Below are 17,322 nucleotides of genomic sequence, written 5' to 3' on the forward strand. Positions count from 1 at the left end.
TTCAAGCAAGAAGTAATTTTGATAGAAAACACAGGTTTATAATGAAAAATTGTAAAGTTTTTATTGATTCATAAAGTACACAGTATAGGGTTATGTATGGAATAGAATATCAGGTAAATGGCCTCCACACACATACGCACTCTTTTGTTGAAATTTTCCATGACCATTTTGCATAAATGTGGCTGAATTTCGATGAGGCTCATTTTGATCTTGAGGGCTTGGTTAATCGACAAAATTGTCGCATTTGGGGTTCAGAAAATCCACGAGTGATTGTTCAGAAACAAATGTATCCACAATGTGTCACTGTTTGGTGCGGATTTGGGGCTGGAGGCATCATCGGACCATTCTTTGAAAATGCGGCTGCTCAGGCAATAACAGTTAATGGTGCTCGCTTTCGCGACATGATAATCCAGTTTACTTATATGTTATTCCATACATAACCCTATACTGTATACTTTATGAATCAATACAATAAAAAATTTACAATTTTTCATTATAAACCTGTGTTTTCTATCAAAATTAATTCTTGCGTGAATTTTGGGACACCCTTTATTAGTGGGGAGAAATGGTGCGCTTGCCTGTAAGGCGCATAAGGGAAATTAATGCAAGATGATTATAGTAATTACGAATGTTGTAGTTTGTTATTAATAATTATGTGTGCCAGGATATTGTAAAAATTAAGTTACAAAGTTTTTATTAAAACATTTCTTACATACAGTTATATTGGCTGGGTTGCAAAAATATTAATTGTGAGCCACATGTGGCCCACAGGCCATGAGTTTGACATGCTTGATGTAGTTAGACATGTGGGGCAGGTAGTAATATGGTAAGGTCAGAAAACATGAGAGAGGAAAATGTGAAGTTTCTAAAGTAGGAGTAGGCATAAACAAAGGAGTAGGCATAAACAAAGAGAACGAATGACTAAGTAATCCATTTTGTTCATCCCTTTGTTCACACAAGAGCCCTGTTTCCTAAGGTTTATCCCACAGGCTACTATTGAATAATATTCAATTGCGATTATAGATGAATTGGGTGATACGTCCTCTTTTCTAATCCTGACAGCTATCCCTGTTGAAGACATTCTTAGAGTTTTCTGGCAATTAAGAAAAGGCTCTTGATCATAAAGGGATCTCTTGAGGTGATCAAATTGCCTGCCTTCCATGATAAGCAACGTAGCAATTAAGCACATGTTGGTATTTCTTTATATTCTGATGCATACTGTTTATATGTTTATATATAATTAAAGTTTCAGGGTTGGGTTTTAATGTCTCCAGAATTGCTTGATTTACTTTCTGGTTAATGTCAACATGGGTATTCGGCACACAAACCTACAGAACAGCCTGGGCCTACTGGCCAGGGGAGGTGTGAAGTGCGAGTCCTAATTGTTAACTGGGATTCCCCCCACTGAGAGATTTAACCAAACTCTCAGCTCTCCCCCAAGAAGCCTAATGACCCAAGATGGAGACTTTGCTAACATAGGTACTACTCCCTACCCACCACCCCAATTTCCTGCTCCCTTGAATTCTAGTAAGTTCGATTGAGCCATCTTGTCTCTTTCACTTAGAGCCTCTCTAGAAGCAGGAAGGCAGCTTGCTGCTAGGTCGCTTTTCTGGCACCTCTTCTCTGGCATCGTCTTCTGAACTGCCTACTCTATGAGAAGATGAAAGGAAAGACATAAAAAAGAGCATCCCTTCTTTCTATCACCTGAAACAGAGGTGAACCTCAAGTTATAACTTTATTTTTTCTGAGCTCTGCCCTGAATGTCACCAGGATTTTGGGGCTGAGGTGGGAGGTAGTTGTGGGGTTGGCTAGTTAGTTTCCTTCAGGGCAGATATTGCCATTCAATCCACAAGAAAAAGAATGCATGTGTCTCTGAATGGAACAGAGCCTGAGACATTGCCCCGGACCCATGTGTATGATCCACACTTACTCTGTGCATTCCTCTTATTCTAGTCATCAGCTGTTCCACATTGCCAATCCATGGCTCCTATTTTGCACCCATGTTACTTAACTCTCAATGGCATTCATCACAGTAGATCTCTCTATCCTTGAAACTCTGCTTTTTTTGGCTCTATTGATAGCACATCTCTAACTGTCTACCTGATATTGCTGTTATTCGCCCATCTCTGAGTCAGCTTGTCCAGACATGGACATGTGATACTCACTGCCAACCCTGTCCTGGCATGGTCCTCTTCAGGAAATGGAGCCACCATCTTCCCAATTGCTCATGATGGAAACCAGCATTGACCTTGTCACCTCCCTCCATCCACCACCATTATATTCAATGTATTAGCTAATCTTGTTCCTTTCACCTAAAAAATATGGAACAAATTTGTTCACTTTCTAGTTTCACTGCTAATACCCTGGTGTCCACCTTTGCTTCTATGACACAACACCTCCACACTGATCTTCCTGCTTCCATTCTCAGCCTTCTCCATACAGCAAAAAAATACAGTTGTCCCTGGAACAGCATGGGTTTGAACTGCACCAGGCCACCTATACACAAATTTTTTTCAAAATATACCTATACTATTCCAATCCATGGCTGCAGAGGGCTGACTGTATGCACTAACCTACACCTTTTTATATGGGGCACTTGAGCAGACACAAATTTTGCTATCTATAGGGGTCCTGGAACCAATCCCCCATGGACAATAAGGGACAAATAAGTTATTGGAGCATCAAAAATTATATATGAACTTCTGACAATGGGGTGTGGGGGGAGGTGTTGTGTCCCTAAACCCATGTTGTTTAAGGGTCAACTGTAAATAGGAAAATAGTCCTCCTCCATAATGTTCTGCACTTTTAAAAAATCACCAGCTTAAAAATGACCTCTTTAGACTGGCCTTCCCTGACTGCCTTACTTAATGTCTCTCCACTTTTCTTTTGAAACATAGATTCCTGTTTGTGTCCTTCATAGCATATGCCATGATTGGTATGTAAGTCATTTTTTTTACGTGTTTATATAAAATCTTGCTGATTAAACAATAGGCCTACAAGGGCAGAGACCATATTTGTTTGCCATTTAATCCCCAGTACCTAATACAGACTGGCATGGGACAGGCACTTACTGAAGACTACTGTGTACAAGAATGAAGTCTTTATCTCAACTCTGGAAGTCTCTCTGCACCCTTGACTCACCCCAGAGTTCCTCATTAGGGGTAGAGTGGGGTGTGCTGGGGCCAGGGAACATTGAAGGTGAAGAGAAAGCCTTTATCAGCCCTATCTCTAGAATCTGTGTCTGACAGTATATGCTTTGATGTTTTGAGGTGTTCTTTTGCATAGAAAGTTGTAAGTGAGGAAATTTCAGGGAGAATCTTGGTATCTTGAAATATCTATGGGGCTTTTAGTTGTTACATCAAAAACATGACATATTAGTGACTTATTTATGTTGAAAAGGAGGCAGAGTCATAGTGATACCATTGTAACTAGCTAGTTATTAATAGTAAGAAAGGAGCAAAGATAGAAGAACAGACATTATAGGCATGTCATTTGGGCAGCTTCACCAGGAAGCTGCAACTTTTCACTACCCAGGGAACCACCGGCCTATTCCCTGAAACTCTCCGGGAAGGAATCCAACAAAGGTGGGGTGACATGGAGTGTTAGGCACACCTGGGAACGAAGATCATTGGGCAGAATGGGCATGGTCACTGCAACCATGCAAAAATTTGGGAACGCATAATCTCCTAAACAAAAGAGTTCTCTTGGCTCTCTTGTGCTCTTGGCTTGCTCTAGGCTTCCTTGCATTTGCCCATGTTTCCCTGCAGACCCCACATGCAATGGACTGATGGATTGCATTGGGGAAACAAAATTAAGCTGGCCTGATGCTAGATTGGGCTATGCAAGACAGAATGGAAACTCTGGGTACTGGCTCTGATTTTAGCTCTACTAAAGCCCCAGCTACACTTCTTCTATGGGGGGACAAGGAGAAATAGAACTTGGAAACTCTTTCCGTGCGAGAGTCTCAGAAAATTCTTTTTCTCAGGATAAAAAATCTACCCCCACTAACAACTGGGGAGACAAGACCCTCTCCCCTCTGTTAGCAATAGTAGTGGCACGTATTTTGTTAGGGAAGAGGTGATGTTTGTTTTGATTTGTACTGTGGCTCAAGGATGGATGCTCTTTGGCAGAACCATTTCCAGGCTCACACTTGCCTCTGTTACTACCATTCTTAGATCTTAATTAGGTAACTGGGTACTCATGTAACCAAAGAGAGTTCTAGAAAGCCACTGAATCAAGGAAGAAGGGTGGCAAAGGCTGCAATGAAGAAGGAATGAAGACATCACCTCAGAGGCAACCAGATGAAAGAAAGGTGGTCAAAGGAAAAAGGGGAGTCGGTTCAAAACAGTCTCTTTCTATCTCTGTGAAATGTGTGAAAGGCCAATTACCCCCATTCTCTTCATTGCTGGGCTAGCATTGGCCCTGAGAGAGATACTTGATAATATCCAACCCAGGATTCCTACTGATGGACAAAGAGGCTTGTATGGGGTTCATTAGTGTATGTATGTGAAAAGTGAATCCAGGAATGTGGAACTCCATCAGTATTCTTTGGTGGCTGCCATAGAAACTAACATTTTAACAGTAAAATAGTAAGCAAGAGTCTTCTTATTATGAGGGAAGAATAAAAAACTCATAAAGGCAAGGGGGGGGGATTTCATTTCCCTTAATAGGAACAGATTTTACCAGTGAAAATTCAGATTTGAAAGCTGAAGACAAAACAAAACCTTTGTGCTCCTCCCCTCCCTCCCTTCCCCCACCACTGAGTTTGGAAACTAAAAAGTGCATCATTTCAAAGAGGTAGTCTGGAGAGTCTGCCTAGCACAAATTGGTAGGGAATAAAGCATGTGTGTTTTCGGTGTCTCTCTGAAAACACATCTAGGAACTCATAAAAGCCACATTTACTATATTGTGGTGGGAAGGAATTTTTTGACCTTTCAAGAAATTTTGTTTTGTTTTTCTTAAGAAGACCACGATAAGGAAGTGAGCCAAATTTCTTGGCAATGGGAAGATTGTCTTAATGCCACAGGCTTGCGTTCCCTGAAGTGTAGAGGGCTCTGAGCAAGCCAACTTGTCATCGACTTGTCCTGCATGTAGGTTCCTCACTTTCACACTTACAAACTTGTCCAGATTTCCACCTACCCTTAGGTTTTATGGAACAGGTGGCAATGGTAGCCATGGAGACATATCCATGTTAACCTCCTAGCTTCAAGGGGCTCCATGGTCCAAGTCCAAGAATATTAGGAACAGGGCTTTAAAATACAAAGATGCAGAGGACTGGATGAAGAATATGAGTGTCACCCTAGATTCTAGGGCCTAGAAGGAAGAATGAGCAATGTGGGACACAAAAAACAAACTCCTGTGTGCTCACTACTGTGTGCTTACCTCTAAAACAGCTGGGTGGTTGGTACTTATGTCCCTCAGGGTGGTCTGTGGGAATCGGGCCCCAGCTCACACCCTCAGCCTTGCAGCCCTGCAGCCCCAGCTGGCACCCCACCGTGGCCTGGCATCACCCCCTCACCTACTCCTCTATCCTGCCTTCGGGGTAATCAATTAGGGCCAGGGCCTCCATTCCGGCTCCCTTAATGCCTGGGAGCCCAGCAGCAGCCCCGCCCCTCCCCCCCCCCCCCCCATCACCGCTGGTTGCCATCTGCAGGGCAATCAGTGGGGCAATCAGGCCCTGGCTCACACTGGCTGTGGCCTGGTGCCACCCACTCACCTGCTCCACCATCTCTCTGAGGTCCCACTCTCGCTGGAACCCATTGGGGCTGGCAGTGCCTCCACTGCTATCTGCTGCCAGTGCCGCATCCTCAATGACCACCATGTTCTGCGCCACCCCCTGGTGGTCAGTGCACGTTATAGCAAGCTGTCGAACTCATGATTGGACAATTTGAATATTAGGCTTTTATTATATAGGACTAGAGGCCCGGTGCACAAAAATTTGTGCACTCGGGGGGAGAGGGGGGTTCCTCAGCCCGGCCTGTGCCCTCTCTCAGTCTGGGACCCCTCGGGAGATAATTACCTGCTGGCTTAGGCCTGCTCCCGGGTGGCAGAGGACAGGCCCAATCCCTAGGTGCAGCCCCTGGTCGGGCTTAGAGCAGGGCCAATTGGGGAGTTGGGGTGCCGCCCCTGTCATGCACAGAGCAGGGCGGATTGGGAGGTTGCGATGCCACTCCTAGTCATGCTCAGGGTAGGGCTGATTGGGGGGTTATGGCACCGCCCCCTGTCACACTCAAGGCAGGGTCGATAGGGAGGTTGCGGCGCCACCCCCTGTCACGCACAGAGCAGGGCCGATCAGGGGGTTGGGGTGCTGCCCCCTGTCACGCACAGAGCAGGGCCGATCAGGGGGTTGGGGAGCTTCCCCTGTCACTCACAGAGTAGGGCCGATAGGGGAATTGGGGCACCGCCCCCTGTCACACACAGAGCAGGGCGGATCAGGGGGTTGGGGCACTGCCTTCTATCACCCACAGAGCAGGGCCGATCAGGGGGTTGAGGTGCCGCCACTGTCACACTCAGGGCAGAGCCGATGGGGAGGTTATTGCTCTACCCCGTCACACACACAGAGCAGGGCCCGTGGTGGGGGCGGGGGGGGGGGGCGGTTGGGGCGCCGCACCCTGTCACACACAGAGCAGGGCCAATCAGGGGGTTGGCACACCACACCCTGTCACACACAGAGCCGCAGGGCGATCAGGGGTTTGGTTGCTGCCCCCTGTCATGCTGATCCTGGTGCCAGGAGGCCTTGCAGCTTCGCTGATCCCGGTGCTGGGAGGCATATTACCCTTTTACTATATAGGATAGAGGCCTGGTGCAGGGGTGGGGGCCGGCTGGTTTGCCCTGAAGGGTGTCCTGGATCAGGGTGGGGGTCTCCACTGGGGTGCCTGGCCAGCCTGGATGAGAGGATGATGGCTGTTTGCAGCTGGTCACACCCCCTTCAGGGTGGGGGTCCCCACTGGGGTGCCTGGCCAGTCTGGATGAGGGGCTGAGGGCTGTTTTCAGGCTGGTGGGTGACTGAAGCTCCCAACCTGTCCTTTTTATTTATTTATTTATTTTTATTCTGGGCCAGCTTTAGCTCTGAGGCTTGGCTCCAGCTCTGAGGCCTCGGCTGCTGAAAGCAGGTATCTGGTTTGCTTGGGTTCTATAATTGTAACACTGTTGTGGTCCTGCTCACTCCAGCTCTGAGATCCCGGCTGGCTGAAAGCAGGGATCTGCATTTGTTCTATAATTGAAACAATGTTGCGGTCCTGCTGGCTGAAACCCGGCTGGCTGAAAGCAGGTTTCTGGGGTTTTGTTTAGCTTCTATATTTGTAATAATGTTTCTTAAACTGCAAGCTCAGAGACCGGCAAGGCAGTCAGGGAATGTCGGCTTCCTCTGTCACTGAAGCAAGCAAGCCTCCTGTTCGCTTCAAGCTGCCTGCTGCCGGCCGCCATCTTGGTTGGCAGTTAATTTGCATATCGCCCTGATTAGCCAATGGGAAGGGTAGCAGAGGTATGGCTAATTACCATGTTTCTCTATTATTAGATAGGATACCTTTCCTTGATATTTGATTACATTTTTCTCAAAATATTCTATTTCCTTATTTACCTTTCTGCCAGATTTTATGACCACTCCTTTTCAATTATATTTGCAACATATTCTTTTGCCCATCACTTAAATGAGAGATTCTCAACTGGGATTGATCTGGAGACAATAATAAATTGGAAATAATCTGGAGACAGTTTTGATTGTCACAACTGAGGGTGAGTGGATGTTTCTGGCATCTAGTAAGTAGAAGCCAAGGATGCTCTAAACATCCTACAATGCACAGGTAGCTCCCACAACAAAGAGTTATCTATTCTACAACATCAGTAGTGTGGAGGTTGAGAAACTGGCTTAACTATTGCTGTTCCATAGTGTTTACTCTGAGATCCTTTATTCTTAACTCATACAATCTCTTAGGGTCCTCTCATCTACTGCCATGAAAAAAAAAAAAAGTCATATCTATACTCTGTTGGCTCCCAAATCTCTATCTTCAGCTAAATTTATCTTCTGAACACCAAACTCATATCTACTATCCCACTTGGCATCTTCAGTTTTATAGCCTACAGACAGCCTTTGGTTTTATTTATTCCAGCAAGGAAAAAAAGGGGTTCATAATTGAAAAATTAATCAGTAATATATAGTGATCTTTTTTAATAAAGGGGAATTACAATTAACTTTTATTTTGAGAGAACAAAACACAACTTAGTGACACTCTATGAGATAATAAGACACAGTTTGAGATGACACAAAAGCTGTTGAAGAGAAACCCCTGAGTCTTTTCGGTCAGAGAGATTTTACCTAGTGAGTGAAAGAGAAGTTGGTCTTTGCATTAAACAAGATCTTTTTCTCTTTCATTGTGGACTCCCAAGTGCTTAACTCAGTGCCACCTGTTGTTGTCTGTCACTTCCAGAGCTTCCATTATAATGCTTTAAAACTAACTAGTTCTACTGTAAGGCTACACCTAAGTTCAAATTCAATATTTTTTGAGTTCCAGGAACATATCTTATATACCTTTTAATTGCCTGGAGTGCCTAAACATAACCGCTTCTCATGAAATATGTGATGGATATTGAAGGGGGACATTTCCCAAGCAAACTTCTCTTTTTCCTTTACATGTAGGTCCCTCTCTCAGCCATTTCCTCCTCTAGTGTTAAGACCCACATGGTGAGCTCATGTGTCCCTCATATAGCCTGACATATAGACTAACTCTGAATCAACCAATTATTTGCATTTGGGAAACTCACCAGTGAGTACCTGTCATTTCAGCACAGCAGTGGGTGAGTCCCTTTAGGAACTCCCTGGTGGGTCAGCAAGGGAAAGCTGGAGGCAGGAAGGAGAAAGGGTGGAAACTGGTCCATCATGGGATCGTCATGTGGGGAGTTTGGAACTTTTCCCCAGAGCTTATGCTTACAGGATGCTTTCCTAAAATACTGTTATCTCCCGGGGGAACCAGCTGTCTACACATTCTGAGTCCTTTATTCACATTGTAGTAAGATATCTGAGAGGAAGGGACGGTGCCCTGAGAGATGGTAGCTCCAAAGCAAGAACAGATTCCCAAGCTTCCCAAACTTTCTCTTTCTTGAAAAGAACAGTCTTCGTCCTCCAACTTGGAGCAGTTTTCTAAAGAGCTGCCCATCTGTCTATGTCTTAAAAACAAGTCTCCCTGTGTGCTATGTGCAGCCAGGCACAGAAGCACAGAGGAAGGGCTAATGACAGATTAATACAGGGGAGGGATATAAGAAGATATCAAGTAAAACCTGGGGGTTTTCCACCTGGCCAAGTTCAGAAGGAAGGGTCAGAGGCCAGTGGGTCCCAAGATTAACAAAGAACAGCCTTTACTGGCTACATATCTTCCAGCTTCTGCAGAGTTGTTGGCTCCTGGATGGTGAAACCCCTTTATTGAGTCTGCAATTTTGTTGCCATGATATGGGCACACAAGGGGAGTTCCCAGGAGTCACATTTTCTTGCAAGTTTTTCTGTGACCCACAACACCCCTTTTTCAGAATGATAGGAGAAGAAAACTATAGCCATGACAAAGGGTAATTATGACCAGCCTGAAGTGGAACTGACGCCGTGACCCTGCTACTCTGGACACAGCTGATGCATGGCTGCCCATGCCATTGGAATCTGGACTGCAGCTGCTGTCTCCTCATACCAGGATACTGGGTTGTCTTCCCCAGCTATGCAGAAGAGCTCTCTATTCTTCCTCTTGTGACCATTCTATTGTTTCATTGATTCATTCACTAATGCTACAGATATTAAGTGGCCAGAGTAGGTTAAGCACCATGCTAGGCACTGGAGATGAAATGGTGATAGCCCTAAGCTTCTTTGAATTGTTTCCATTTAAAGTTTGTCCAATATGAGGTGAATGCAGTTATGTAATGCTGTGAGGGGGATGAGCACAGGGAGGTCCGGCCATGCCAGGGAAGGGCACCTGCTGGATGTTTCAGATTCTGTCCCAGAGTCAGTGATATGTGCTTATCCCTGTAAGATGAGAAGAAGGTAGTGAGGCAGAGAGAGGGGAGGGATAAGTGTCTATGTATCAGTGGTGAGAGAGGGTACTATGGATGGAGTTCAGATTAATCAGGAGGTAAGGGTGGGGTGAAGGCTGTAGGTGGGGTGTGGGCATGAAAGTAAGACAGGACAGTTTACTAGTTCACTAGGGGCTCCGTAAACCATATTAAAGGATTAATTCTACTTTACAACATAAAGGCTCAAATGAAGAAAATCAGTCAAAGAACATTTATAAATCTGAGTTGGGCGGATGTCCTGAAAAGGAGAACTTTGACCTCAAATTGTTTATAATTTAATTCAGAATAGAAAAAAAATTACATGAACTTCATAGGGTAAAAAATAAAACTGAATATAATTAAGCACTGAAGAGTCTAATGTAGACCAAAGGAGCTGTGGGAAGAACAGGAGAGTGAGCATCTCATACAAAGGAAGACAGGATGTGATGTGGGTATAATGTGGATGCAACATGGGCCTCAGAGGTAGCCAAAAGGGCTGGGCACTCAGCTTCAAGAGGCAGGATGGTTGCCGAAACCGGTTTGGCTCAGTGGATAGAGCGTCGGCCTGCGGACTGAAAGGTCCCAGGTTCGATTCCGGTCAAGGGCACGTACCTGGGTTGCGGGCACATCCCCAGTAGGAGATGTGCAGGAGGCAGCTGGTCGATGTTTCTCTCTCATCGATGTTTCTGACTCTCTATCTCTCTCCCTTCCTCTCTGTAAAAAATCAATAAAATATAAAAAAAAAAAAAAAAAAAAAAAGAGGCAGGATGGTTTCTTTGATGAGAGTCTTTATCTGCAGTAAAAGGTTGTGAACATTACCACAGACTCTCCAGCTTTCTCCAAGCATTCAACAGCATCATCAACAGTGTGTAATACCTACACTCCCAGCTCTAAACACAGAATAAAATAATGGCTGTTGTCTGACTCACAAATGGGACAAACACAAATAAAAACATTTGTGAAGAAAATAGTATTTCTCAAGTCCATCTACTGCTCTGATCATTACAAGGCTACATAATTATACAATATTATCTCCCACTCAATAGATTGTGTTTAATTATTTTGTCTTGAGATTTTACAATTTGTGGAACCAAGACCTCTGTGCTTGCTATGGGGACACAGTTGAGAGCACTGCCTACTATGAGTTAATGTCCCTAAGTGAAATACAATGGTAGAAATTTATTTGAGGCTTAATTAGGGGTAGAAAAAATTAGTTTCCCTTACAAAAAAAGAACTGTGTACATTCCATCTCTCTCTTTTACTTTGTCTGTCAGGAAAGGTATTGTTGAATTTGAATCTCAAGCAGGTCTCTGGTTGGTGTATTTGTCTTTCAGTGCTCTCCTGGGTCTTGATTTTCTTAAATATCTTCTCATGTTAGTGTATGTGCTTTTGATTGTAAGATGTCTCAAAGCTGGGGTGGATGAGAGAGAAGAATTACAGAATTGATGGGTGAAAAAAAGGAATTCTAGGGAAGGAAATTGGAGAAAACACAAAGATTAAAGAGAAGACTGGTTTGAGTTAAAAGGAGGGAGTCTGTGAAGATACTGTGGAAACTTAGAGAGAGATGGGATTAGAGAAGGAGTATAGGCGGGGGGCAGAGGCAACAGGGAGCCACAGAAGGTTTTGGAGCAGGGAGTAGCAACATGAAACTTGCTTTAGGAGGTTGGTCAAATTGCAATGTTGAGTCTGTACCAAAATAGGGGAAAACTAGGGAGGTGGTTCTGGGGAAGGTTAAAGAATAGACAGTTATGAGAAGAATTTGAAGGAAAAAGTGAACCACATTTGATTATAAGAAGTAAAGGAATGAGTTAGTGATTATAAAAGGTGTCTAAGGCTGTTGTTATTGCCAAGGAGTTAAGTTAGAGAGAGAGTTACTTTTAAAAAATATATATATATTTTTTATTGATTTCAAAGAGAAAGGGAAAGGGATAGATAGAAACATCAATGATGAGAGAGAATGATTGAACAGCTGCCTCCTGCACACCCGCTACTGGGGATCGGGCTCGCAACCCAGGCATGTGCCCGTGAGTGGAATCAAACCCAGGACCCTTCAGTCCTCAGGCCGATGCTCTATCCACTGAGGCAAACCAGCGAGGGCGAGAGAGGGGTTTTGATGCTTTGCAGAGGGAGGGAGAGAGAGGAGGAGAGCAGGAAGAAGCAGATATACTCATGATTGTAGGGTCGGTCCTAAGATCCCAGATCTTTCTTTTGTCTTTTACTTACCTGAATAGAATCTAAATGGCCACTTCTTCACCAGGCTGGGTGCCATCAAAGCCAACTAGCTTCATAGTAGAAGAATGCTGCTTTGAGATGTTGGCCAAACTACATATTAACCCCAAGGACAACAGTATAGGAAGTAAAACATCACTTAGAAACCCTTCTTAGAAAATTCACAAAGTTATCATTTAACCACCTGTTCAATCCACACACAAGTTCATAAATAATGGCATGCTTTTCTTCCTTGGCCCAATGGAGCACTTATTTCTCTTTCTAGGTCAGTAAAGACTATTTGCATTTCTTCCAATATTTTTTTTATAAAAAATGTCAAACATGAAGCAGAGTTTATAGAATTTTACAGGGAACACGTATATTACTCACCACTTAGGTTCTACTATTACTAGTTCACAGTATTTGCTCTAGCACATATATATGCATCCATCCATCAACTTATCTTGTTTTGGTGCATTTCAGAGTAAACTGCAATCATTACTACTCCTCCGCAGTAAATAAAACTATTGGTTTTTAACTTCTGTTTTTGAATATTTAGCAGGCTGGGCTGTGTCAGCAACGTACATAGACTATGGAGATCAAAGAGAAGCCTGTGGCTTTTCTGTAGTTGGTTTATCTTCCCAAGCCCTCCTCCCAGGCATTTGAACATTGACTCTTTAATTATAGCAGTACCCAGCCTATGCACTTGAGTTCCTAGAAAGTGGAAAAGGGAATTTTTACAAATCCAATTATCTTCTAAACTCTAGCATTTAAGATAAAAAAAGGACCCCTGCAGGTAGTGTAGGAGAGAGAGAGAGAGGAAGAGAGAGAGAGAGAGAGAGGAGAAGAGAGAGAGAAATCCCCCCCCTAGAGATATACGCAATTTAGCTTATATTTACATTCAGGGTTGCCATATTTCAGATTGAAAGCAAAATTGCACCTTTAATAACACAGGAACTATGGAGAATATACTAGTAGATGGTTGGAGGCAGAAACTACAGTAAGAGAAAGTGCTAAGGAGTGAGGTAAAAGTTTTTATCTGGCAAAAGGACAATATTATGAAAAGCAGAGATTGTGTTACAAGGATTTACAAAACAACTATTACTGCATGTAGTTTTCAGGTTTAAGGAACATGATCCACAGTATAATGACAAGCCTGGTAAAATAACATTCTATTAAGGTTGGTTTTGCCTTCGTTTTCATGTCTGTTGTATTTACATTTAAGTTTTAATTGATGTTTTGACCATGTGTTTGGCCCTGAGGAGATTGTGAAGGCTTTCATTTTTAAAATAAATTAAAAAGTGACATATTTAATATACACTAAGCAAAAATACCCTCCTTAACATACCCAGAAATGAGATCTTGTTGGTGCAATAAAACTTGATTTAAAACTTTCTACCCATGAGCACCATAAACTGAAGACATTATCCTAGAGACTTGGGGAAAGGACATCAATTTGGGAAGAGGCAATGGAAGAAATTAATTCTCAGATCCAAGTGTTGCCTGAACAGGGGAAGGAAGAAGACAGATGCAAACATGAAGTGGGCAACATGTAAGTTCATTAGAAACAGCAATGAATGAGAAAGTCTCCCAATGACCAGTCCCAGAAGGTATAAGCTGTTTTGTTTATCTTAGTCAACTCAACCCAACAGCTAGTTCAATAAGAAAATGAAATAGAGGAAAGAGTCAGAGATCATATTTTAAATGTTACCTGATATTTAAAGTGTGGAGGCTCCCTGAATTTTTGCCACTGGAGAAAATTAAGTGTTTTTGTTCCCCCCAAAATCTTAGAGATAAGAGTGTGACCATCCTAGCGTATTGATTCAGTACTGGAGCCTGCATGACAATGATGAGCTGTCGGCTCCATGGGTTATCTCAGTGATTAAGCCTGGCCTCTTGCACAAGAGCCAGGCAAATGCATCCTATTGTAAGTTTAGCTTCATATACTGGGAAGCTGTTTATAGCAGCTACTTACCTACTGGTATGAGTTGAGTCAAAGTAAGTGCTCATTATCTTCCATGTTGCCACTCCTATAACCTTGTAAGAATTTTCTATGGGCTGGTAAATTTTAGTACTTATCTACAAAGCTATTTTGCAACCAGGGACTCTAAATGGCAATTATTATACTAATGCTTAAATCAATATTTCATGCTTATAGTTCTGTCTCTAATATATCCAAATGGAAGCAGGCATTACACCAAGGAAGGGAGAAAAGACATACTTTAGTAAAAAAGGATGGGAAAAGAACAACACTGTCCTTTGAACCGATGCTTTTAAAATGAGATATTTAAAGAAAAATCTACCAAAATGATGTCTTATTTGACAAGGAAAGATAGCTTCCTCCATCCTCTCAGTTTACACATACTATTGTTTCAGCCCATGGTGTTTTGTTTACTTTGGAAAGAAATATTTTACCCCTTCTGAGATAATTAATTTTTGTCAGCTTCACTGTTTAGAAGGGAAACTGAGAAACTGTTAATTGAAATACAGAATGAGTCACTGTTTTCAGCAATTTTTGGCAGCATTCTAACTTGTGTCAATCCCAGCCTAATTATTAGATTCTTTTGGAAGTAGAAAGCATATTTGATTTTTCTCTTACTGAATTGTTTCTTCCTCTTTAAAAAAAATATGCTGCCTGACAAAGGTTATGTAATTTATATCAACATGAGGTGACATACCAGTACATTTGAAATACCACAAGGTTTAGTGCGTCATGCTTGGCTCTTCACAGTAGCTAAATATTTAGAAAGCTCACAGAATGTGGTCTTCCTCCTCCCCTCATTTCTACTCCCTCATTTCTACCCCCAGCCCAGCCAAAAACTGTGGTTCTTTTAAGGACCTTTTAGTAGGTATTAAGCCCCAGTATATGGCCCATCACTAATGACATCACTGAAGTAAGCTTCCCAGAGTCATCAGGGAGAATTCACTTGGAAATTCAATTGAATGTCACTTGCAAAGGGCAGGCCCCTTGAAGAGGTGACCAGTCATGCATCCCTGAGTTATCTGTTGTGAAAGCATTAATCACTGTGAACTCATTTTCTCCTAATGCAGACACAGTGCATTGTTTCACAGGAATTCTGTTCCAAATAATCATTAATGTAGAGAGCAGAAGCTGCTGCCAGTGGACAGTGCTAATAAAATCTGTCAGAGCAAAGGCTGGTATAATGGGACTGTTAATGGTTGCTAGCAGGAGTTGGATCTTTCCTGGCTGTGGCAGAATGAAGGCAGGTGGAGAGGCAGGGGCTTTGCTGGAAGGACAGCCCCATCTCTCACCTCCTGAGGTGGCCTCTGGGGAAAAAAAAACGTCATGTCCGTCACAGCATTGCCAGGGCTCTGAGGCTGGGAGCACAGGCGCCAGCTGGGGGCTGAGGAGGGAGTCATGGGGTGACTGTGGGGATGGCTCTGCTACCACAGCCTCCTCCTATGGGTCAGTGTGCATCCGGGCACTGGGTGCTGTGGGCATCCCAGAACTTTGCCTCTCCCTCTCCACATTGGGTCAGCAATGAGAGAAGAATGATATCACAGTAAGGGCAATCACAGCTAATGCTCACTACAAGTCTCCTGGGCCAAGGGGTCAGCCCTTTCCATGCACGTATCTCAGTCCTCAGAGCAGCACCCCTAACACGTGCGCATTAGTAATTACCCCATTTCACAACTGAGGAAGAGGAAGTTCAGAAACTAGTCCGGGGCCAGATTCAAAAGTCATGCCTTTAAATATCATGTTCCTTTACTGGAGGGAGAGACACAGAAGCTGTAGCCTAAAATCAAACTGAAACAGGAGGCAAGGTGTGACAGTGCACCTGGCAGTCTTTCCATTTGCATATCCAACCAGTCAGGAGGTTCAGGACCAGCTTTGGACAGATTATATAAAAGCTATGGTTTGTACCAAAGGCTGTTTCGCTAGGCTTTGCTACTAAAATGTGGGCTCTCAGGGCCTTAAAGAGGCCTAACTGCTCTGTGCCACCCAACAGCAGCCTTGACTGGGGGCCCCCAGGAGGCCCTCTCCGCCCAGTAACACCCTATGCTTAAGACTTGTTCCTTCTCACCCCAACACTTGTCTTGTTTCCTGTCATCTAAATGTCTTTTTAAAGTTTATTATTATTTTTTAACACTGTCTAAGTCTATATAATGGCTTGTCTCATAGAGGAGAGACCACTGGAATAGGTTAGACTTTGTTGCTATCGCCAGCTCAAATTGTGTCATCTAAAGGTCTTGATCTGACTGTACCTTAGTTAGGTCAGATAAGGCAAGAGGGAGCTACTGCCTCCTGGGGCTGTCTCTAAGCACAAGCATAATGGGCGGACAGCAAAGGCCTTCCAGAGCATAGCTGGGCATGGAGCATGGTCATGCGGGCGCTGTGGCCTTCCTAAGCCCCAGGGACTACTGTAACCAAGGTGCTGACATCGCTGCCTCAGGACTCAGGAATGGGAATGGGATGGAGTTTGCAGGAAAAGGCTATGGATGCAAGAGGGATGAAAGAGGAATGACAGAAATGTAAAAACTGTAAAATGCTAACACTATTAGATATTCCCAGTAAGCACAGAGTATGGCAGAAGGGCAAATTTAGTTCCCAGATCAGTTCCCACAACCAAGATGGGAGCAGACCTCTGTAGTCTTTCCACCTGCAAACACCATTATTACTAAAGGCTTATTTCCTTGATTGAATTATTTTAAAAACATGTTAAGGGTTTGAAATATGTGAGAGAAGACAGATGGTTATGAAGGAGAGGGTTAAGCAGGGAAGGAGTGGGGAGGGCATAGCGGGTTTTGGAGGGAGTCTCACACCTCCCCCCCTCCCCACACACAACACCTGCCCCATTAACAGGAAGGTTACATGGCACCAAGTGCAATGGGGAATGCAGAGATGGGCTAAGACGTGTTCTCTGGCCCCCAAGATCTTACAAATACACATCACAAGTGCTAGACTGCATGGCACAGGATATAAATGCAGTTAGATTGGGTGAGAGCAATTAGCAAAAGGAAAATTCAGAGACAGCATCATGGAAAATTGCACTGGCTGTGAGAACATAGATGGATGTGGATACAGTACAGGGAGAGAAGACACGTTTCACACAGTTGAGGAATCAA

General features: G+C 43.7%; 1 protein-coding gene and 1 non-coding gene across 2 annotated transcripts in view; one reads left to right on the top strand and one right to left on the bottom strand.

The window, feature by feature from the left end:
- Positions 1-17,322, top strand: part of ADTRP (androgen dependent TFPI regulating protein) — an 87,598-nt gene that overhangs the window by 48,492 nt on the left and 21,784 nt on the right. The gene's annotated exons all lie outside the window — the stretch shown is intronic.
- Positions 16,345-16,464, bottom strand: LOC139004681 (small nucleolar RNA SNORA28). Its single transcript, XR_011470529.1, has one exon. It is a non-coding gene; the product is annotated as a small nucleolar RNA SNORA28 (small nucleolar RNA).

This window comes from Myotis yumanensis, unplaced genomic scaffold (assembly GCF_028538775.1).
Source record: "Myotis yumanensis isolate MYYU_CA2020_CCGP unplaced genomic scaffold, mMyoYum1.0.hap1 SCAF_2, whole genome shotgun sequence".
Lineage (NCBI taxonomy): Eukaryota > Metazoa > Chordata > Mammalia > Chiroptera > Vespertilionidae > Myotis > Myotis yumanensis.